Source organism: Peromyscus maniculatus, chromosome 21 (assembly GCF_049852395.1).
Source record: "Peromyscus maniculatus bairdii isolate BWxNUB_F1_BW_parent chromosome 21, HU_Pman_BW_mat_3.1, whole genome shotgun sequence".
NCBI lineage: Eukaryota > Metazoa > Chordata > Mammalia > Rodentia > Cricetidae > Peromyscus > Peromyscus maniculatus.
Genome location: NC_134872.1, coordinates 5,628,735 through 5,652,882, shown reverse-complemented (window position 1 = coordinate 5,652,882; position 24,148 = coordinate 5,628,735). Strand labels below are relative to the sequence as shown.

The 24,148-nt window shown below is 46.9% G+C and overlaps 1 protein-coding gene and 1 long non-coding RNA gene across 2 annotated transcripts in view; one reads left to right on the top strand and one right to left on the bottom strand.

Annotated features, from left to right (window-relative positions):
* The window catches only part of Nudt3 (nudix hydrolase 3), a 62,142-nt gene that overhangs the window by 11,811 nt on the left and 26,183 nt on the right, over nucleotides 1-24,148 (top strand). The gene's annotated exons all lie outside the window — the stretch shown is intronic.
* Nucleotides 10,718-12,210, bottom strand: LOC143270023 (uncharacterized). Its single transcript, XR_013046871.1, has 3 exons — nucleotides 12,059-12,210; nucleotides 11,690-11,851; nucleotides 10,718-11,544 (listed from the first exon to the last, which is right to left on the bottom strand). It is a non-coding gene; the product is annotated as an uncharacterized LOC143270023 (long non-coding RNA).

Here is a 24,148-nt window from a genome sequence, read left to right as displayed (position 1 = left end):
TTTATGACGTGCTTTTTGTGTATGACGTAATGTGAACTCTGGCCATGGTGCTCGCCCTGGGAAGTTTATGTGGTGATTAAATACTTTCATTTGATGTTCCTTTACCAAGATGACTCAGTTGCTGGACTCGCCGCATTCAGCCACCATTAACTGGAGACAGCTGAGCCTGGTCTGATGAGGTGGTTCAGTGGGTGCAGTCACTGCTGTCTGCTGCTCTGAGCTGGCTCCCTAGGACAGAACTGACCCGTTCACTTGCCCTCTGACCTCCACACGCAGGCTGTTTCTTCCTATGTGCACACTGTGTGCATGCTTGGGCCAGCACCCATGACATAAATAAAAAGGTAATACAGGAAATTGAACTGTGATAAAGTAAGAGCATTCCAGGCAGAAAGTCTTGGGCTAGCCAGGTCATGGAAACCCACAGTCTGGATCCTACTTCTCAGAAGCCTGTTTGTGTCAAAGTGTTGACGGTAAAGAACACGTCTCCTGCTTGTCCAGCAGCTCCATCTGTGCTGAGAGAAAGACAGGGTGTCTAGGCCAGAGGGGGGGCCCTTCCTCCTTGGCATGGACTTTCTTCAAAAAGAAGGAAAAGGTGCTCTGAGAAAAGGTTGGCCAGAGGTACTAGACATGATAAACATCCGTCTCCCCACAGCCACAGCACCCCACTCCCACCCCCAGAGTTTCTCTGTGTAGCCCTGGCTGTCCTGGAACTCCCTCTGTAGACCAGGCTAGCCTTGCACTCACAGAGAGTTCAGCCTCTGCCTCCTGAGTGCTGGGATTAAAGGTGTGCGCTGCCGCCGCCGCCACCGCCACCACCACCACCACCACCACCCAGCACATAGACACTCCTAAAATTGCCCATAAAACAACCTTCAAGAAACAACATTCTATGTTTTGACTTTATGCCCTCCAAACTCAATCATTAAATACACACCGCCACCGTAACTACCCAAGCTTTTCTCAAGAGGCACCTCCGGGAAAGCCAGTGCTGCTGCTGTCTGTGGTCTTTGCTGTGGTCACAGCACAGCCTTCTGTGAGCTCCTAGTCAAGTTCTCTGCCGGCTCTTCCTCAGTTATATCCTTAATCACATCATCTAACACAGGAAGGCGTGCTGGCTGCTCTTACATCACCTTGACACAAGCTGGAGTCATCCGAAAGGAGGGAACCTGTATTGAGGAAATGCCCCCTTCAGATCTGGCTGTGGGGCATTTTCTTAATTAGTGATTGATGGACCCAGCCCACTGTGGGTGGGGCCATCCCTAGGCTGGTGGTCCTGGGTTCTATAAGAAAGCAGACTGAGCAAGTCATGGGGAGCAAGCCAGTAAGCGGCACCCTCCATGGCCTCTGCATCAGCCCCTGCCTCCAGGTTCCTGCCCTGTGTGAGTTCCTGTCCTGACTTCTTCAGCAATGTGGAAGAATAAGCCAAATCAACCCTTTCATCTCCAACTTGCTTTTTGCTCATAGTGTTCCATCACAGCAGTAGAAACCCTAAGACAGTAGGTATCTTCCCTCTTTCTACTTTTACAGCACTCTTGCTAGCTTTTAATTTTTTCATTATAAAAGTTACCTGGGCGGGGGTGGGGAGCTGGAGAGATGACTGCGCTGTTAGAGGGAGCGTTTGCTGCCCTGCTAAGGCACCTGAGGGTGCTTCTCGGCAACCACATCGGGCAGTTCACATCTGCCTGTAACTCCACCTCCAGGGGCCTAACACCTCCTTCTGGCCTCTGAGGACAGACTCATGCATACACATAAATAAAGGCTGGTTTTTGCCTTTTTTTTTTTTTAAACCAGGAGATTTGTTAAAAATTTTTATTTTTAAAAATTATGTATACCTTATCTTCCACACAGCAACTGTTTAAAGATTTTATTATTTACCGTGGTCCCTGTGGGTACTGGAGAGATGGCTCAGTGGCTTCAGAGCATGTCTGTTCTTGCAGAGGACTGAATTTGGTTCCCAGCACTCAATAAAGCAGCTCACAACTGTCTGTACCTCCAGTTCTAGGGGATCTGTCTGACATGCTCTTCTGAACTGTGGATGCCTTGAGAAAAGCTTGGGTAGCTATGTGGAAGTGTGTATTGAATGATTGAGTTGGGGGGCACAAAATCAAAGCATAGAATGTTGTTCAGTGGGTAATTTTAGAAGTCTCTTGACTGTGGGGAGAGGGATGTCTATCTATCTATCTATCTATCTATCTATCTATCTATCTAATTTATTGGCTTTTCAAGACAGGGTTTGTCTGTGTAGCTTTGCGCCTTTCCTGGAACTCACTCTGTAGCCCAAGCTGGCCTCGAACTCACAGAGATCCGCCTGGCTTTGCCTCCCGAGTGCTGGGATTAAAGGCGTGCGCCACCACTGCCCAGTGGACATTTATGATGTCTGGTATCTCTGGCCAGCCCTTCAGAGCACCCTTCTCTTCTTTTTGGAGGAAGTCCATTTGGGAACAAAGAAGCCCCCCCCCCCCCAGGTCATATAGTGGACTGGCCAGTAGCTAACTCTCTGTCTCTCTCTTTCTCTCTCTTTTTTTTTTTTTTTTTTGGTTCTTGAGACAGGGTTTGTCTGTGTAGCTTTGGAGCCCGTCCTGGAACTCACTTGATAGCCCAGGCTGGCCTCAAACTCACAGAGATCCGCCTGGCTCTGCCTCCCAAGTGCTGGGATTAAAGTCATGCGCCACCACCGCCCGGCCCTCTGGCTCCCTTCTTTTGTGTGCACATGTAGATGTGGACAGAGGCGCCACAGTTCTGTGCTGGGAGCCCAGGTCCAGGAGAGGCTGAGCAGATAGATACTCCTGCAAAGGTCCAGAATGAGGCTTACCAGCCTAGCTTGTCCTCCATACTCGGTACTCAGTGTCTCTCTTTAGAACTACCCTGAAGACTGAGAGTGTGCAGACCCTAGACCACGAAAACAATTGAAATTCCTGCCAGGCTGTGGTAGTGATGTTGGTATTTGTGACAGTAGTTGATGAGGGGAAAGCTGGAGGGAAGCTCGAGTTGTGTTGGGGGCTTTAGAGAGGAATGGAGAGCAGCAGTGCACAGGGGGAAGGTGGAGAGGGGTGGGAAGGGGGGGGAGGGGAGACGCAGGAGAGGGTGTGGTTGGCTCTCGTGGGGGCTGGAGAGACCTCAGTGCTGTCTGCACCGGGGGAGCGGGGTCCTCAGTGCCGTCTACACTGGGGGAGCGGGGTCCTCAGTGCCGTCTACACTGGGGGAGCAGGGAGTGTGAGTGTGAGAGGGTAAGTGGGCGTTTGCAGTTGCTGAGTGTAGAGTCTGCAGGCATTAAAAGTCTGCACACGTCTAGAGAGCTTCAGTTTCAACTGTACCACCAAAGGGGAAAATCCCAATTCAGGCTACACAAGATCGACTTCAGTGTGGTTTATGAGAAGAAAGGAGAGATTTATTGGTTTGAAAGGGCTTTTTTTCTGGAAGAGGGAAGACTGAGCTTAGGCAGTCTTTAAGTCTGTCAGCCTGGAAGTAACTTTAGCCATGACCTGTCCATTCACCTCAGTAGGATATGGGAATTGAAACCAAGAAGGCCATTTCCGGTAAAATAATGCGAATAAAAAAGGGCATGCATTTTATTTTAGCAAATCCACAGAAGGGACTGAACAAGTAGAATGGAAAAGACTTGAACAAATATGTTTCTAAAGTGACTCAGATACACAGACTGTGGCGTGTACAGGTCCAGCAGCAGCCTCTGCTGCTGTCACCATAGCTACAGCTGATCATGAAGCTTGGCACCGGTGCATGTGAGTTGTGGGCAGGAGCTTAGTTTGTCAGAAACAGGGCTATTTTTGGGCAAGTTTCAAAACAGATTTGAAGGCCACTTTACTATTAGTTTTGATATTTCACGTCTGTTATACAAATTTTTTATTAACATTTTTATTTTATGTGTATGGCTATTTTGTCCATGTGTATATCTGTGTACCATGTGTGTGCCTGGTGCTCTTGATGTGTGTGCCTGGTGCTCTTGAAGGCCAGAAGAGGATGTCAGATCCTCCGGAACCATGGTTACAAATAGTTGTGAGCCACAATGTGGGTGCTGGGAACCAACCTGTGGTCCTTTGCAAGAGCAGCAGGTGCTGTTAACTGCTGGGCTGTCTTTCTAACCCCCTCTTTATTTATTTTTGAGACCGGGTCTAATAATGCAGCTCTCTGGCCTGGAACTCATTATGTAGACCAGTGTGGCCTTAAGTCACAGAGAGCTCTCTGCCTCTGCTTCTGGAGTACTGGCTCAGAAAATATCGTTTTATGAGTCTACCAGATTGTTACTTACTTGGATTCTAAAATGTTTCTTGCATGTGGTTTGTCCTTTGTGGCATTGTGTGGTAACCTCTTCCATCAGGTCCATACTATTTAGTCTCCAAATAATATCCTCTAGTGCATATGAAAGATATTCCTTTTTGTAGTCAGTAGATTCGTTTTACATCGTAAATGATTTATGTGTATTTTTATGATGTCTCGGTACATATAATAAACATTTTTCTAGTCTAAATTCTGTACTTGCTTTTAATGGCTTTGTGCTCATTAGACAGGTGAACATCTGATTTACAGGGATAGAGAGATGGCTCAGCAGTTAAGAGCACTGGTTGCTCTTTCAGAAGATCTGGGTTCGATTCCCAGTACCCACATGGAGGCTCACAACTGCCTATAACGTCTGTCCTCTTCTGGCCTTCAAGGGCATCAGGCACACAGGTAGTACACAGACATATATGTAGGAGAAATACCCATATACATAAAATAAAATGTTAAAAATCCGATCGACTTGTTCTTCTTTGGATTTGGTTGTGGTGACTTAGTTCTGTCTTCCCAGAGCCCAAGGGCCTGAGTCAGAAGCACTGCACTCTGTGAGTTCAAAGCCACCCTTAGCTGCACAGTAAGTAAGCCCAGGGCAGCCTGGGCTGCGAAGGAAGACTCGGCCTCAAAATAAATAAATAAATAATGAGAGATTGAAAATAAGGGGATAAATGAACATCTTCAATGAATAACCCAGCTTTTCTCCCTGTTGTGGATAATATCGTTACATCACAAAATATGGTAGTGTTGCTAATCACAATAATTACTATTTTTCCATCTCACCAATTGTACATTTTTAAGAATTTATGTGACACTTAACAAATTATCTTTGAGAATTGCTGTTGTCTGGGCTGAAGCAGAGCTAGGTCAGCAAAGTGCTTGCTATTATGTACAACACCCTGGGTTGGATCCCCACACTGGATAAAAACCTGTAATCCCAGCAGCACTTGGGAGGCAGGAGCAGGAGGATCAGTAGTTCAAGGTCCATAGTGAGTTTGAAGCTAGCTTGAGCTACTTGAGACCCTGTCTCAGAAAAACCATAAATTTACCGTTCCATTCACCACGCTAGGCATGGTGGGTATATACCTGTAATCCTAAAACTCGGGAGACTGAGGCAGTAGGATCATGAGTCCAAGGCCACCTGGGCTACATAGTTAGACACTGTCTTAAAAATAATTAAGAAAATAAACAAAAAATAGCTATTCTCTACCTTCCCTCTTCTTCCCTCACTGCTCGTAAGAAGTCTGGTTTTCATTGGATCAGTGTTCAGTGTAAGCTGATAGAGGAAGGGTATCAGACGTCATTACTACATGTCAGTAGGATTTACTAGGTGAAAGCCAGCTATAATGATTTCAGAAAGGACCTGTCATAGGTTTTTTGCAATAGAAAATCAATAACAATCTGGTAGATTGTCCCTGTGTTGCCTCATACTTGCTGGGTATAGCCAGACTTGTGGCAGTCATAAATGTTCTTTGAAGACATAGAACGGTGGTAATAGACTTATCTGAGTGCTGGGATTGAACCTAGGGTCTTATGCAGGCTGTGCATGCCTTCTATCACTGAGCTATATCCTCAGCACATTAATAGATATTTTTTAAAAAATAATTTATTATTTATTTATTTTGTTTGTGTTTTTCAAGACAGGGTCTCACTATGTAGCTCTGGCTGTCCTGGAACTCACTACGTAAACCAGACTGGCCTCAAACTCAGAGAAATCTGCCTGCCTTTGCCTCCTGAGTGCTGGGATTAAAGGCGTGCGTCATTATGTCTGGCTGTTTTTATAATTTTTAGGTGTCCATGGAGGCCAAAGGTGTAGGGTCTCCTGGAGTTGTGAGCTGTCCAGTGTTGGTGCTGAGAACAGAACTGGGGTCCTGAAATAGCAGGCTGCCCTTGGCCCTGCCGTCTTTCCAGAGTACCTCCGGGATTTCTTTGTAGTTGAGAATGACTGTGTGACTCAGGAGAACGCCTGTCTCACCTGTTCTGTCTTGAGTGTTGAAGCATTGTGTAGAGTTGTAGGAGACACTTCTGTGGTGTCCCTCGAGCCCCGGAGGGGTGAATAGGCCTCCCACTCAGGACTGAGATCAACAGCTGTGTTGTCAATACTTGGGCCGTTTATGATCTCTGCAGTCATCACTGCCTGCTGCAGAAAGAGGCGGCACTGCTCTGTGAGCATCAACAGTCACGTGGAAAGAAAGCATCTCGTCCCGTGGCAGACCGGCACCGGCTTCCCCCGGGGCTCGGGACCTCTCCAGCTGTGGGATTGGACCCCTGGTAATGGTGCTGCAGTGAAAGCCTCGTGTGGAGCACGGGGCACCCAAACTCGGCCGAGGGTGCTCTTCCTCACCTTCCACTCTGTTCTGAGCACGGTCTTTCGGTCAGCGCTGCATATGCCACGTTTCCTGGCCCACAGCTTCCAGGGACTCACCTGTTTCTGCCTCATCTCTCTGTACGCACGCTCGTGTTACAGATACTCAATACCACATTGTTTTTTAATGTGGGTTCTGGGGATCCCAATTCTGCGCCTCACATTAGTGTAGCAGGTGCTTTATTCACTGGACCATGTCCCTAGCCCTACCCCATTTTTTTTTTTTTAAACCACAACAAAAAACAAGGTCTTTTACTTCCCTGGAATTCACCATTGAGTCAAGACTGGCTAGTCTGGGAGTCCAGGGCTCCACCTCTGTCTTCCCAGCTCTGAGATTACAAACTCTGGCCACTATGTGTTTATAATTTTTTATTTTTTAAGACTTAGTGAGTGTCTTGCCTGCAGATGTATCTGTGTACCACTTGCTTGCCTGGTATCCATGGAGGCTAGAAGAGGGTATTGGATCCCCTGGAACGGGATCTACAGATGTTTGTGAGCCATCATGTGGTTGCTGGGAATAGAACCTGCTCTGGAAGAGCAGCCAGTGCTCTTAACCCCTGAGCCCCAACCATGCTTTTTTAGTTCTTTGCCCTTTTTTTAAAGATCTTGGAGCTTGAACTCAGGTCTTCATGTGTGCATGGCAGACACTATTCCAGATGAGCCGTTTCTCAGCCTGATGTAGCTAGCTATATTGGTGTGTTACGGCTTCTTTTGGAAGTCTTAGATGGTAGTAGATTATTCAACAGCTTTTCATTTCTCCTGTTTTGAGACAAGGTCTTTCCATAGAATCCTGCCATCGTGGACCTCTCTGTAGACCAAGCTGGCCTTGAACTCACAGGTCCACTGTGAGTTACTCTGAGAATCCAGCTAGCGCTTTCTTGCTCATGCCTCAGAGACGAGGGAAGCTCACCTAACCACATCTATGAAATCCATGGACTGGTCTTTTTCTAGACAGTATCATCTCAGTTTGTGACAATGTTTCTGAGTTTGTCTTTTTTTTTTTTTTTTTTTTTTTTTTTCCCCATAAGGGCCCCAACAAGAAGCCTGTGCTTTAAAAATAGTTGTTGCCAGATGTGGTGGTGCACACCTTTAATCCCAGCACTCGGGAGGCAGAGGCAGGCCGTTCTCTGAGTTCAAGGCCAGCTGGTCTACAGAGTGAGTTCCAGGACAGGCTCCAAAACCACACAGAGAAACCCTGTCTTGAAAAAACAAAAACCAAAACAAAAAAAAAAAATCAACCAAACAAACAAAAACTGTGGAACGCTTCACAGATTGGTGTGTCGTCCTTGCACGGGCCGTGCTGATCTTTTCTGTGTCTGTGTCTCAACCATCTGGTTGTCCTTCTGACAGCGGAGGGCAGGGCATGGGGTGCACATCTGTAACCCTAGCTTCAGGAGACCGAAACTTGAGTCAGTCTCTACAAGTTCCAGGCCAGGCAGGGCCATGTAGTCTCAGAGAGAGAGAAATGGAAATAGAGGGAAATGGGAAGGGGGTGGGGGGGAGGTGGGGAGGGGGTGGGGGGGAGGTGGCCCAACTGGTGAAGTCGCTGTCACCAAGTCTGCCAACCCGGTTCATTCTGAGGGACCCCCATGGTGGAGGAGGGTGCCAACTCTCAACTCCACCCCTGTTTTCTGCTTGTGTGCTGTGCTATGTTCTCACACTCTATGACTAAATAAATGTAATAAAAATACTTGAGGAGAAAGAACGGTAAAGGAGATATTTGAAAGGTTTTAATAGAGGCCAGAGTAGTGAGGTGGTAAGCATAGACTCGCTTTGAAGGCTGCTTCAGGCTGCAGAAGAGATCGGAGGAGACGGGCCATGTCCTGGGTGGGAGACCAGTTAGTCAGTCTATTATGGGTTGTTCAGGCAAGTGAATGACTTGAGTCATGTTAATGGTGGTGAGCAGAAGAAAGCTGACAGCTGTCAGAGATCAGAGGGAGGTTTTCTGAACGAGGGAAGAGGTCAAGTAGGAAGAAGAGTGACTCGTGGGTTCGTGACTTGAGCAGTGGGGTGGTGGTAGGCTTCAGTGTGAGGACCCAGCACAGGAAAAAGAAGCCAGGCAGTTTCGCCCTCAGGTAATCTGTTTTTTTCCCCCCAAGAGACAGAGTCTCATTGTAAGGCTTTAGCCTTGGCTGGTCTAGAACTCCCATTGCAGACCATGGCCTTCCCAGTGCTGGTGATCTGAAATCTTAATCGGCTTTATTTTATCTAGTGTGCCTGTGTGTGTGGGTGCCAGCAGAAGCTGGGGTGGGGCTCCGGGCATTAGCTCCTTTAGAGCTGAGTTACAAAGTAAGACCCTGACTCAAAACAGCACAGACACCCAGACAAACAATGAAGTCGAGTTTGTCTTGTTTTTATTCAGTTAATTTCCTTTTGTGGCACTGGAGTACTTAAGGGCCTCACTTGCTAGGCAGCTAAAACCAGGTCATTCTGGATGCTGCTTGTGCTTAATCTTTTTATTTATTTGGTAAAGCATATCAGTGCAAACTGTTTCCAATTTCTTTAGTGTTTTTGTTTTTGTTTTTGTTTTTGTTTTCGAGACAGGGATTCTCTGTATGGCTTTTGGAGCCTGTCCTGGAATTCATTCTGTAGACCAGGCTGGCCTCGAACTCTCAGAGATCCACCTGCCTCTGCCTCCCGAGTGTTGGAATTAAAGGTGTTCGCCACCACCGCCCAGCTTTCTAGACTATTTTAAAATTGTGACAAAATGTGCACAACATAAAATTGTTATTTTAACAGTTCAGCCCTCATTCCCATCCATCTTCAGACCCTTCCCATCTCCATGCTGGAACCTTGTGTCTTCTCCCAGTAAAGGCCCGTTCCTTCATTTCAGAATCCTGGGCAGCCACCTTTCTCCTTGAGTGTGACTGCTGGAGGTTCCTCTCAGAAGTGAGTCGGGCCACTTTAGTCTTTCAGTTGGCTTATTCCATGTAGCATAGTCGCTTCTGGGCTTGTCCGTGTTACAGCGTCAGGGTTTCCCTTCGTTCTCAAGCTTACGGTCCAGCCCTTGCTTACCTTCCTGCCAGCGTGAAGGTCTGGAGGTCACTTGTCAGCACTGTGCTTGTCAGTCCTTACTGATTGATCTGACGAGAGTAGTGAGTGTGTTTCAGATGCACTTGGAGGCCCTGCAGAGTGCCTCGAGCCCCACCTGGAAGGCTCGTGATGTAATGGGAGAGAGGCTCAGTGGTTAAGAGCATAGGCTGCTCTTGAGGAAGACCTGGTTTTGATTCCTAGCACCTACATGATGGTTCACAGTCACCCATAGCTACAGTTCCAGGGATCTGACACCCTCCTTTGGCCTCCTCAGACCCCAAGCACACACAGTGCACATACATGTACAAAGACACACACAGTGCACATACATGTATGTACAAAGACACACACAGTGCATATACATGTATGTACAAAGACACACACACACAGTGCACATACATGTATGTACAAGGGCACAGACACAGTGCATATACATGTATGTACAAAGGCATACACAGTGCACATACATGTACAAGGGCACACACACAGTGCATATACATGTACAAAGGCACACACAGTGCACACATACATGTACAGAGGCACACACAGTGCACATACATGTACAGAGGCACACACACAGTGCACATACATGTACAGAGGCACACACAGTGCACATACATGTACAGAGGCACACACACAGTGCACGTACATGTACAGAGGCACACACACAGTACACGTACATGTATGTACAAAGACACACAGTGCATATCCATGTACAAAGACACACACAGTGCATATCCATGTATGTACAAAGGCACACACACAGTGCACATACATGTACAAGGGCACACAAAGATGGCTAAGCAGCTAAGAGCTTGCTGCTCTTGCAGAGAGTCAGGTTCGTTTCCCAGCACCCAAGGCTGGGGAGAGGATATACTTTACCACCACCCGTAATTTCAGCTCCAGGGGATTTGATGCCCTCTTCCTGGCCTCTGAGGATGCTTGCAGTCTTGTGTATAAATCCGTCCACTACAGACACACATTCATATGCATTATTAAAAAATAACCACAAATTAAAATGGACAGCAAGGAAACAACTCAGTGGACTTTTATTGGAAACATTAGAAGTGACTTGGGAGTTTTTCTAATGCTAAAAAACAAACAGGTGTAGTTACTAGACGAGGCCAGACCTTAGTAAGTTCCTCCAAGTTCAGTTATAACTGCAGTAAGCTGAAACATGTTCCTCATTCAGATTCAATTCCTTTTTTTTTTTTTTTTTTTTTAAATTTTTATTATCTGGGAGGTGGTAGCGGTCGCCTTTAATCCCAACACTTGGAGGCAGGTGGATCTCTTGAGTTCAAGGACAGCCAGGGCAACACATAAATCCTGTCTTTAGAAAACCTCCCCCAATTTTTTTTTTCAAATTTATTGTACCAGGAATGGTGGTGCATATCTTAAGTCCCAGCATTTGGGAGGCAGAGGCAGGTGAATCTCTGTGAGGTTGGATCTAGCATGTCTATGTAGCAAATTCCAGGCCAGCTAGAGAGCAGATCTTCAAAAATTTTATTTTTTATGTATTTATGTATGTATGTATGTATTTATTATTTATTGCATGTATGTGTATATATGTGGGGTGTGTGTGCCATAGTGCGTGCATTCTCTCTTTCTGCTGCTACCCTGTGAACAGCAGCTGTGTGTCTGGTGAAGCTCTGTTCTAGTCAGTTCTGCTGTCTTTCTATTCCATCACAGTGTGGGAGCTGGGATTCCAGAGAGTCAAGGCACCCCACCAGCCTCTCTTCCCTAATTCTGATGTCCAGCTACAGCAGGTTACAGGGTACTGTCCGGAGGTGGGTTGCGCTCTGACAGCGATGTGGGCGCGTCTGCCATTTCTGAAAGCTGTTGGCTGGAGTAGTTTGCACCTGGACATGTACAAATTGTACGTATTCCATTACTAAAAATACACGCTGCTCAGCCCCCCTTAGCTGCACTGAGTGCAGTCTATTTGGGGCCCTTCCCACTGCCAAGACACCCTGACCTCCCACAGCTGCTGAGTGTGCTGCTCACCCCGTGTGACCAGCGGCCCCTTCTCTCCATCCTCGCTGGCACACGAGGTGGTGTGTCTTCGTGCTGCAGGTGCATGGTCAGTCTGCCCTTTGTTTCCTTCCTGCTGGCTCTTTGACACTTCGAGCATCTCTTTGGTATAGCTGTCTTCTCTAGTGGAAGTTACTAAAGGCCAGTAGATGATGGAAAGTCAGTAAACAGTTAACTTGGGAAAGACCCAAGTAGCAGTAGCCCTGGCTGTCCGGGAACTCTCTGTAGACCAGATTGTCCTCCAGCTGAGAGGTGCTCCACCACGTCCTGCCAACTGTATGATTTTCTAGTGGTGAGGTGTGTCCTGGAACCCAGTGACCCTTGGTGAATATAGCCCCTCACCTCACAGAAATAGCTCTGGAAGGGAAGGCTTGCTTTGTTCATGGTTTCAGAGAGATTTCAGTGGGTCATAGTGAGCAGATTAGGGGCTATTTGTGGTGACAGGAGTTTTTGGTCCTCACACTCCCATGGCCCAAGAAGCAGAGTGCAGGAGTCAGAGACAGGTTAGAACTCTTTTATGACTTAAACTGAAGGCCAGGCCCCAGTTGGACCTAAAGGCTCTCCCAGCCTTCAGTATAGTAACACAAAGCCAGGAACCAAGTGTTGAAAGCGTGAGCTTACGGAGGACATTTCAGATTCAAACTCCATTTGCCCATGTCCCCCAAATGCTTGTCACAGCCATCTTCTAATGCAAATGAACTTAGTTCCTCCTGAAGTCCCCAGTCTTAAAAGTTCCAAACACTGCTGTGAGGTTCCGCCTCAGTGATAGAGCAGTTGCCTGTTCTGAGCAAGGCTGCCGACTTGATCCCCGAGGGCTGAGAACAAAACAGAGCGCTCAAGTCCAGGGTGTCTCCTGAGGCTCCAGGGAAGATGAGGAAGAATGTTACAGACTTCAGTATACCAGGGCACAGAGCAGACATGCCCAGGAGGAGTGGCGCGCGCGGAGAGACTGCACAGCATGACCAACCAGATCCTCCAGCTCCGCGGCGGGCAGCGTCTGGGGCAGGTGGTGGGCAGTCCCACATCCTTGGCTCTGCCATCCACAGCACGGTGGCCTGGACCAGTGTCACTTGCAGCTTCCCTCAGCAGACACCCTGGCATCTCCAGCACCCGTGACTTAAGTGAGAACAACCACAGCTTCACTCACAGCCTACATGGGATCTACTAAGTGGGATCTACTAAGTGGGATCCACCGTGCAGTGTGTTGCTTGGCCTTACTTGCTTTTCATTTGAACCATAGTGTAAGCCTTCATCACCCCATCACTCTTTAATTTTGCCAACCTGCAAGCTAGCACCGCATGGATAGTGTCACGTTCTGTCAGCTAAAGATGTAGTTGGGCCCTTGTGAACTGTGGCTGCAGTGTCCTCAGAGCTTACATGACAACATTTTCTAGGCAGCCCCTTTCTGTCAGTGTACCCCTTTGCTGTCTCTGATTGATTAATTGAGACAGGGTCTTTGTATGTTAACCTGGGTTAGAATTCTTTTGCTTCAGCCCCTGAGTGCTAGAATTACGGGTATGTACTATTATGGTCTTTTTTTTTTTCATTTATTTTTTATTTGCATTGGTATTTTGCCTGCAAGTGTGTCTGTGTGAGGATGTCAGATCTTGGAGTTATAGACAGTTGTTAGCTGCCATGTGGGTGCTGGGAATTGAACCCAGGTCCTCTGGAAGAACAGTCAGTGCTCTTAACCGCTGAGCCATCTCTCCAGCCAAACTCTCACCTTTTAAACAACTGTAGGCAGAGTTGTTCATCAGGACCACTGGCCAGCTCCCAAATAAACACACAGAGACTTAATATTAATTAATTATAAATGCTCAGGTGATAGCTTAGACTTGTTACTAACTAGCTCTTACAACTCAAATTAGGCTGTATTTCTTACCTAAGTTTTACCATGTGGCTCATGGCTTGTTACCTCATTTTCTCTTTCTTTCTTTCTCTCTCTCTCTCTCTCTCTCTCTCTCTCTCTCTCTCTCTCTCTTTCTTTCTTTCTTTCTTTCATTTATTATGTATACAGTGTTCTGTCTGAATGTATGCTGCCAGCCAGAAGAGGGCATTAGATCTCATTACAGATGGTTGTGAACCACCATGTGGTTGCTGGGAATTGAACTCAGGACCTCAGGAAGAGCAGTCAGTGCTCTTTACTGCTGAGCCATCTCTCCAGCCCCATTACCTCATTTTCTACACGTTCTGCTTCCTCTGTGTCTGGCTCGAGACTCCTCAGACTGTGCCCTTCTTCCCAGCATCCTCCTAGTCTGGCTCTCCTGCCCAGTCTCTTCCCACCCAGCTATAGGCCAGTCAGCTCTTTATTAACCAGTGAGAGTAGTACATATTTACAGTGTACAAAGATTGTTCCACAGCAAACAACATGTCCTTTTGTCCCAGTGCAAAATGTGAGGAGGCTTGTTTCACCGAGCGTGTTAAGTCTGTGCTCCCAGACTGTAGTCCACAGCTTCCTGCTTATCTCTTTGCTCCACATTCACATTAAAAGCTAAAAGCAGCAAGCAGTGGCAGAGAGCCATAGACTGATGTGTACTGTCTAGAATTTCCTCTACTAAACAAATTTGTTTTTTTGGGGGGAGGGCAGGGGTGAAGCCCACAAAGGTTTCCTACTGAGATCTGAGCTTGCTTTACCTGGCAGGGGTGCATAAGGGGATGATTTGACCACAGGCGTGGTTACCAGGTGTTTGGAAAGGTCTGCACTTGGCTGTGCGGTGTGCTTTGATCTAGCAAGGGGGAGCTCTTTTGCCCCACCCCTTGGCATTCCTATAAAAAGCCACAGAAGGGGCTGGTGGATTTTGATCCAGGGCCTCCCGAAGCTATCCTGTGTTTCTGTCTGTCTCCTCTCTGCTATCTTTCTATCTACAAATTCCTTATTCCTCTGTCCTCCTCATAGGAACCCTGTACAAGGTGGGAGCTGGCCTCCCACAGGGTGGGAGAGCATTGAAACAAGATCTCTCGGGCAGCCTCTGCCAGGCTGGCTCCCCACTTCCTATGTAGCTGCACTTCTTGAACTTCTGATCGTCCTGCATCCAAGTGCTGGAGCTGGGATGAGGAGTGTGCTGGGACCAAATTCAGTACTTCACACATGGTGGGCAAACGAAGCCAACTGGGCCATATCATCAGCCCTCCATTGCTTTTTAAATTCAACCTCCTTTTTGGGGATTTGAACAAAACTTAGCTAGATTATTTGTCAAAAAGTTACGTGAGAAGATTGTCTAGCTGAGTTCCCAGTGGTGTCCTGTCCCCACTGAGACCCAATGAGCATAGTTTTCACTGTCCACACATCTTTTGACATGTAAGTCTTCATAACTCACAAATGTAAGGGTAATCCTGCTGCTGCAGGATATGTGATCACACGGTGAACCCTGAGGTTGTGTCATTTGCTGGAAACACCTGCTTCTAGTTGTGGTGTGGCTCAGCCCTAGCACACGCCTTTAATCCTAGAGCTTTCTGATTGAATATTATAAACAAGATTAAATAAAGTCAACCATAGGTCAAGAGGCGGAGCAAGGAACCAGATGACAGAACAAAAACCATAGAGAGTAAGAGGGAGTAAGGAGGATGGATAGAGAGACACAGGAAGTAGAAGGGAGGGACATTGAGTTTGAGGAGTTTTGTTTGAGGTGATGGAGGAGAGAGCTCTTTTTCTGGGACGTTGGCAGAGGAGGAAGGTCAGAGGGCGCTTTCTCTGGCCCTCTGAGTTGGCGGGCTTTCACCCAGCATCTGGCTCCCGAATTTGTATTGGTTAAATTGAAGAATTGATATTTAGTTAAAAATAACAGCTTACAGTGGCCCAGGATTTCTAACCTGCACGTCCAGCCTCTTCCACTTTGTTCCCACAAACCAGAGGCCTGAGAACCAACATGATGGTGTTTAGTTGCTGCATTGACCTGTCTCCTGGAACCGGTTTTCTGTGTTAGTTGTGTTTGCATTATTCCCGGGTGGAAATGTCATGATGGTTCATGGTCCCATAAGGACTTCAGTCCATGGTGCAGAAATGTGAAGAAATGCCACAAGCAGGGGACCAGTGCTGTGCAGTCTAGTCTGGGGGCCGTTCCAGTCAGGTCAGACACGGTGGTTTGGGTGGGAACGGCCACCGTAGGCTATCTGTCTGAAGGTGTGCTTTCTTCAGTTGGTGGAACAGCTGGGGAAGGATGAGGAGGCGTGGCCTTGCTGGAATAGGTTTGACACTGGGGGTGGGGCTCTGAGGTTTGAAAGTCCAGGCCATCCCAGTTAGTATGCTCAGTAGCTCGCTCTCTCTGTCCCTCTGCAGTCGTGAGCCTGAAATTGAATGCTTTCTTGATCATGGTGTCTCTTCACAGCAGTGGCAAAGTAGCCAAGACACCTTAATGCCCAGGAAGCTTTTCACTGTCAGTAAGAATCAGTTGAGTAAATTGTGGAGTCTGCTAGAGTATTCACATGCGGGAAATGGTTGGTGTAAATTGCAACTTGGTTTTAACAACAGCAATTGGAAGTGCCCAAGGTCTCCATTAAGAAGGCTAGGGTTGGCTCAGTGATAGAGTGCTCATCTAGCATGCAGAAGATCTTGGTTTTGGACTCCAATGTTGAAAAACAGAAAACAAAACCAGAAGACTCGTTAAGTAAACTGTGGTATGAATTAATAAAATCCTCAGAGGGCCTGGAGTTCTTGCTGTTCTTCCAGAGTTGCTGGATTCAGTTCCCAGAACCCACATGGCAGCTCATAACTGTTACTCCAGGGGATCTGATGCCTACCACCTTTAAAAATTGATTTATTTTTATTTTATGTGAATAGGCATTTTGCCTGTATGTGTATTCATGCAGTGCCCACAGAGGCCAGAAGAGGGTTTTAGATCCCCTAGAGTTACAGGGCTGCCATGTGAATGCTGGGAATTGAACCAGGGTTTTCTGGAAGAGGTGCTCAGGAGGAGCAGTGCCCCTTAATTGCTGAGCCGAGTCTCCCACTCAGTGGCACCCTTTTCCAGACTCTGCTGACACCAGGTACTCATGTGGTACACACACACGCAGGCAGAACACTCCCATGATAATCAGTGTAGCTCTGGAACACGCAGAAGTCATCTCTGCTGGAACAGAGTCCCTGGCAGGAGCAGCTGAAGGAAAGAAGGTTTGCTCGACCAAGGGCTTGTTGGACAGTTCACTGTGGGGAAGCCTGGAGGTAGAGCGTGGCAGGCAGCTGGTCACGTTGTCATGTGATGTCATGTCAGGTAAGGTGACTGACAGCTGTGTGCTGCTGGTCAGCTGGCCGCCTCCTTTCCCTTAGTTTAGCTGGGAACCCAGCTCGTGGGATGTGCTGCCCATTATCCAAGGTGGGTGTTTCCACCTCAGTAAAACTTCTGGAAATCTTTTCAAGGACACACTCGGGTAATCCCAAGTCTAGTTGGATTGCCCAGGGTTTACCTTCATGGGACATAGGTAGGAAAGAGGTACAAGAATTTGCCAGGAGCTGGGCTTGGTGATGCACACTTTTAGTACCAGTGCTGGGAAGGCAGAGGCAGGTGGATCTCTGAGTTTGAAGCCAGTCTGTAAGTGCCATCAGAAGTTCTTGGGCAGCCAGCCGGAGCTGCACAGTGAGTTCTAGGATAGCCAAGGCTCCGTTGTGAGACACGGTCTCAGCACTAAAAACAACAACACTCAGAAAGGGACATGGAGCTTAGTCATGGCTGAAGGCTCGGGTGGATGCTCTCATCAGGCTCCACACTTGCGTTGATAATCCTCATTTCAGAGTACACAAATTCCATTTCAGTCTCAACAAAATGTGGTCCTTAAAAATGTAGAACAATACAAATGAATTTGATTGGGGGGCAGGGGGACAAGCTTTCCACATAGTATGTTATATAGCCTTGAAAAAGTATTTGATAGACTGTCTCTGGTATCTAGCTTTGAGCTAGGAACTACAAAGCCATCTTAAACTGCGCTTACTTGTTTTATGGATAATAGTACAGGTAATTCCAAACTGTTGAATAATTTTATGGAGTAAATATAATAATTAGATTAGTAAAATTTTCAGTGTAATGAAAAGGATAAGTATCAAGCCCAGGGGTGAATCCCGGTCACTAAGTCTGAGTGAGAATGTGTGCACAAGTCATGGCTTCCTTTCTTTCCTGGTACGTTTGCTGACAGTGAGTGTGTATTAAAGCAGTATAAAGTCGCTAGAAGCAGTAACGACACGCCAGCAGCCGGTATCCCAATGGCGGTCTGTAAACACCACTTCTCCCTGAAAGGAGCCAGGCGCTCCTTGGAGAAAGCTGGATGCAGATCTGGGCCAGTGACGCCTGCAGTGAGCCTGGCTGTCTTACAGTGACCAAGACCTGACAAGCCAGCCATTCAGAACTAAAGATGTGTGTCAGAAAGATGCAAGGTTTGTGGCCGAGGAGATGTCTCTGTTGTTAAGCATTTTCCATGCAGACATACAAAAACCCAAGTTCAGTCCCCTCTGCCCACCTAAAAAGCCAAGTGCACATTTGTCATTGGAGCGCTGAGGAGTCAGAGACAGGAGGGTAGGTGCCAGGAGCTGGCCAGCCAGTAAGCAAGCTCCAGGTCCTGTAGGAAACCTCATCTCAACACACGCACGCGCGCGCACACACACACACACACACACACACACACACACACACACACGGTTCAAGGCTTGTGAGAAATGACTGGTAGAATTAAGTGTTGGTAGGTATAGGGTGACATGTTCCATCTTAGCCGTTTAGTCAGAATTTTGACAATGAAGCAGTCTTTTCCGGGTAAAGGATATACACATTAGCCAGGCGGCGATGGCAGACACTTTTGATTCCAGCATTTGAGAGGCAAAGTAGGCAGATCTCTGAGTTCAAGGCCACCCTGGTCTACAGAGTGAGTTTCAGGATAGCCAGGGCTACACAGAGAAACCCTGTCTCAAAGAAATAAAAAATAATCATGGGTTGGAGAGATGGCTCCGTGGTTAAAAGCACTTGTTGCTCTTTCAGAGGACCCCAAGCTCAGGTCCCAGCACCTACATGGGGACCACAACCATCTGTAATCCTACTTCCAAGGGATCCAGTGCTCTTTCCTGACCTCTGCAGGCACTGGGTGTGCACATGATACACCTACAGACTTGCAGGCAAGCACTCATATAAGTAAAAACATACATACGTTTAAAAATCTTTAATAAATGGTTAAATAAATAAATCATTTAACAAATGAACAACTGCATTTCATTGGTGCACATGAAATTTAAAAATCTATTAGTTAATAATTGCATAACAGGCAAGGTGGAACATGTCTATAATCCCAGAGCTTCGGAGGTAGAGGCAGGGGAAAACCAAGAGTTCTTGCTCATCTTCAGCTATAACAATTTGGAGGCTAGCCTGGGTTGTGTAAAACCATGTCTCAAACTAGCTAACTATTGACTTATTTATTTTTCTCGAGGCAGGGTTTCACTGTGTATCCCTGACTGTCCTGGAACTCTCTCTGTAGACCAGGCTGGCCTCGAACTCAGAGATTCACCTGCCCCTGCCTCCTGAGTGCTGGGATTAAAGGTGTGGGCTGCCGCCACCCAGCACTAGCTAACTAAATAAAATGATTGGCAACAGCAAAACTGCAGTGGTTACTTAAGCATCATCAGTATTTTGCAAATTAGTGAATAAGTGTGGCAGCTTCTCTTGCCTTTCCTGTGTTAGGGAACTGAAGCTGACTTCAGCTAACTAGGATTTAGAGAGAGAGGGACACAGGGCTACTCAGTGCTGCTTGCACCCTGTGGAAATCCTGATAATGACCCGCTCTGTAAACAGGCATTGTAACTAACATTTGTGTTCCCATCCCAGAAATCTGAGCGTGGTCCTGTTCTTAGCTCGTAAGGAACTGTCCGCTTTGCTATGTGCATGAACGACATTATGAGTATTGTGCTAACTCGTCAATTAGAGAAGGAAAACCAAAGTATTCAGTAATAAGAATCTATTAATGTCTGGAGTTTGCTTTGAAGACTCACAAGTGGGGGCTGTAGGCAAGTTAAATGAGATTGGCAAAGCCTTAATGATTATTGAAGCTGGGTGGAAGTTACTTGGGAATCATTGTATTTTTCTATACTTTTAAGTATATTTGAAATTTTTTTGTAAATTAAAAATTACAAATAGGGGCTGAAGAGATGGCTTAGTGGTTAATAGCACTGGATGTTCTTTCAGAGGAGCCAGGTTCAATATTCACATGGCAGCTCACACCTGTCTGTAACTCTAGTTCTAGGGGTCTGACACCCTCACACCAGTGCACATAAAAAATAAAATATATTTAAAAAAAAAACTACATACACACGCATGCACGCCAAAAAAAAAAAAAAAAATTACAAGTGGTTTAGAAGCCAGGCGGTGGTGGTGCACACCTTTAATCCTAGCACTCGGGAGGCAGAGGCAGGCGGATCTCTGTGAGTTTGAGGCCAGCCTGGTCTACAGAGCGAGTTCCAGGACAGGCTCCAAAGCTACACAGAGAAACCCTGTCTCAAAAAAAACAAACAAACAAACAAAAAAACCTGAAAAAGTCTGGAGGGATGAACATTTTTCTTTTCATTTGTGGGACTGATGTGTTAGTAGCAGTCTGGTGACACAGGCTGTGTCCTGTCCTGTTGTGTAAAGAAGACAGCACCACGCCTGTGGTTTAATTTTCACATCTTAAGGTAGGTTGAACCATGAACAGTTGATTGATGCCTTTGTTTCCAGTGAACTTGTCTTTCCGAGAACATAGAGAATATGGCCGGGCACAATGGCCGTGCACAGCAGGGCTTTTCCAGTGCACTCTTACAGCTCCGCCCTGTTGTGGAGGTCAGGAATGCTGTTGCTTATTTGTTTCAGTGATGTTGAAAAACCAGAGTATCCAAGATATTTAATTCTCCCAGCAGACATTGCTTAGAAAATTGAGCTTAGAGTTCTTCTTGGCCTGCTAGGTCATCCCTAGTGCTTTTTCCAAATTCCCCAGGCCATGGAGTCAGCCATTGTGTCCTTTCCACCCATACATACTCTGGGTGGGCTCATGCTGAAGAATGATTCTCCATGTTGTTTCGGTGGAAGTGGTAGCAGTTACTGGTGACTACCCAGCGCGGCGGTCCTCGGGAAGAGGCACAGGGTTGCTCTGCCCTACCAGACAGCCCTGCCGTCTGCAGGGTGTTTGAAGCTCCTCTAGACTGAAAAATAACTTTAGAATTTTAAAGTAGATATTTTTGAAGGAAAAATAGCATTAAAATCCTAGGAATTGCCTTGTGATCATTGATTGATTGACTTTCGACAATTTATTTTACTTCCTTTTCAGCTCTAAGCATCTCATAACATTGTATGGGGTCATTAATTATGCAGAGGTGTGGCAGCTGCTCTTTAAAACATTCTTTAGTGCTGGAGAGATGGCTCAGTGGTTAGATTGTTGCCTGCTCTTCCAGAGGAAGAGGACCCTGGGTCCATTCCCAGCGCCTACTTGGCAGCTCTTAACTGTCTGGAACTCGAGTCCTAGGTGGTCGGATGCACTCTTCTGGCTTCCATGGGCACCAGGCAGACACATGGTGCACTAACACTCACACACATGAAGTAAAATTTTATTTCTATTTTGTACTTTTGAGGGCCTTTAATCACAGCTTTCAGAAGGCAGAGGCAGGCGGATCTCCATGAGTTCAAGGCCAGGCTGGTCTACAGAGCTCCCGGATAGCCACAGTGGTTACACAGAGAGACCTTGTCTCAAGAAACTTAAAAAAAAAAAAAAAAAAGGAAGAATTTGGTGTATCTTGTTACATCTGAAATTACAGAGATCTCCTCTTGTTTTTTTTCTCAGTGCATCACGGTTTTAGCAATTATATTTAGGTTACTATTCCATTTCGAGTTAGTGTTTGTAAGTTAATTTAAGGGAGGAGTGCAATGAGGACTTCTGTTTTTAATGATGAATTTCATGGCCTGTCCATGTTACCTTTTTTTTTTAAACCACATATAAAGGATATGATTGGAGTGCAAACTGTTCCTCACCGGCTGTGTTTGACCCTTGGCCTAGCTGGTGGGACTGTTGTGGAAGGTTGTGGAACCTTTTGGACCTGGGTCTAACTGTCAGGTACTGGGCTCAGTTTGTCTCTGCTTCCTGGCCCGCAGAGATGTGAACTGGTGCCTTTTGCTTGCACTGGTGTGGGACCACCCAGCAGCCATGGCTGCCCTGCTGTAAGCTGCCTTGCCCCTCCAGCTGTAAGCAGGAGGAAAACAAGCCCTGCTTTGCTTGTTGAGTATTTGGCCATGACGACAAGGAGAGAGTCTGTGCACACAGCTGAAACTAGCAGGATCCTGTAGTGTTTTCCTCACCAGAGGAATACATCCTATTACTCAAGTCAGAACTTAGGTTTTCCAGAGAGTGCTGCGTAAGTACATGATGTTAGTATGGACTCTTCCTCGGTGCTGCATGTGAACTTGTGGACACCTTCCCAATTCCTGGTCTCCTTGTTGTCTGCAATGACAGATTTTCTAGATGAATGTCAGGAGACTCTCTCATGACAGGGAAAGGGGAATTCAAGGATGAGTTTCCAGGAGCCCCCAGGAGGAAAGGAAGCAGCTGGAAGGTCAGTACCCAGAAGGCCTTGTGATATCTATGAGGGCCAGAAAGGCAGAAGCACATTGCAGCGACAAGGATGGCTGCTGGGTGGGGAGGCATGTAGAACAGGATGAGGCTCAGTCATCACCAGAGCCTAAGGTGTGAGGAACAGTTGGTGTTACTTTAGCTTTGGAAATAATGGCAGTTCATCTGCACCTTCACCTGGGAGTTCCAGAGAGTGCATGGTGGAGGAACTGGAGCAATTAACATTTTGATTTCAGCCATCATCAGAATGCTGGTTAAGTCAGAATTAGTAAAACTACAATCCTTAAAGGTTTATTTGTATTAGTTTTAAAAACTGCTGTGTATGTATGTGTGGGTGTGTACACATGAGTGTGTTCCCTGCTGAGTGAGCGGAAGGAAGGTGTTGGATTCCCCGAGATAGGTGCTTATGAGCTACCCAGTGTGAGTGCTGGCAACCAAGCTGAGTCCTCTGAGAACAGCAAGCCCACTTAGGTGCTGGGCCGTCTGTCCAGCCATGTCTTCCCATTCTTTTTCTTTCCCGGACAGGGTCTCTCTCCAGAGCCCTAGCTGTCTAGGAACTCACTGTGTCATCTTTCTGTCCTCGTCCTCCTCCTCGTCCTCCTCCTCCTCCTCCTCTTTTCTTTCCCTCCCTCCCTTCCTCCCTTCCTCTCTCCCTTCCTCCTTCCCTCCTTCCTTCCTTCCTTTCTTTGGTTTTTTGAGACAGGGTTTCTTCTCTGTAGGCTTGGCTGTCCTGGAACTCGCCCTGTGTGGTGATATGTTGTGTACCCTAATAAAATTTGCTCAAAGATCAAAGAGACAAAGGGACAAGCCACTGCCACGCCTCACCTCGACAACTCCACAGATCCTCTGACTGAACGCCTCTGAATCTTCAGCCAAAAGTTCATCAGCCAAAAAGCCTTCTAGTTCCTGTCTCCTTTCTCTGCCCAGCTGTATCACTTCCTTCCTAGTGCTGGGATTACTGGCATGTGTGCTTCCCAGATACTGGGATTAAAGGTGTATGACTCCCAAGTATTGTGATTAAAGGTGTGTGCCACCACTGCCTGGCTGTTTCTCTCCCAGACTGAATCAATCTCATATAGTCCAGGGTGGCTTTAAACTCACAGTCCCGAGTGCTAGGATTAAGGGTGTGTGCCACCACTGCCTGGCCTCTATATTTTATCGAGTGGCTTCTCCTGTTCTCTGATCTTCAGGCAATTTTTATTAGTGTACATAATATATCACCACAGCCCCATAGACCAGGCTGGCCTCGAACTTGCAGAGATCCAACTGCCTCTGCCTCCTGAGTGCTGGGATTAATTGCGTCAGCCACCCAGAACTTAGAATGCATTAAAAAAGAATGGCTCAGTGGTTAAGAGCACTGGCTGTTCTTTCTTCCAGAGGTCCTGAGTTCAATTCCTAGCAACCGCATGGTGGCTCACAACCATCTATAATGGGATCTGATGCCCTCTTCTGGCCTGCAGGCATATATGCAGACAGAGCACCCATACCTTAAAAAAAAAAAAAAAAAAGAATATAAATAAATTTTTTAAAAAAAATATAAAAGAGCTCCAGGGCTGGAGAGATAACTCAGCAGTTGAGATTATTGGCTGCTCTTCCAGAGTGCCCTGGTTCATTTCCCAGCACCACACGGCAGCTCACAGCTGTTTGTAAATACAGCTGTAAGGGATCCACCGTCCTCTTCTGGCCTCTGTGCACAGCCATACTCTGCACGAGATGATCACATGATGTGATAGCATTTAAAGATAAGAGATCACTGGAGCTCCCTCGTCCGCTGTCGCTCCGTCGAGTCAGTAGAGGAGGGACGGCTGCTCCAGAACTGGGAGCGAGCTCAGCCCTTGGAGTGTGCTGCGGGCTCGGGCCTGTGGTGCGTCCACG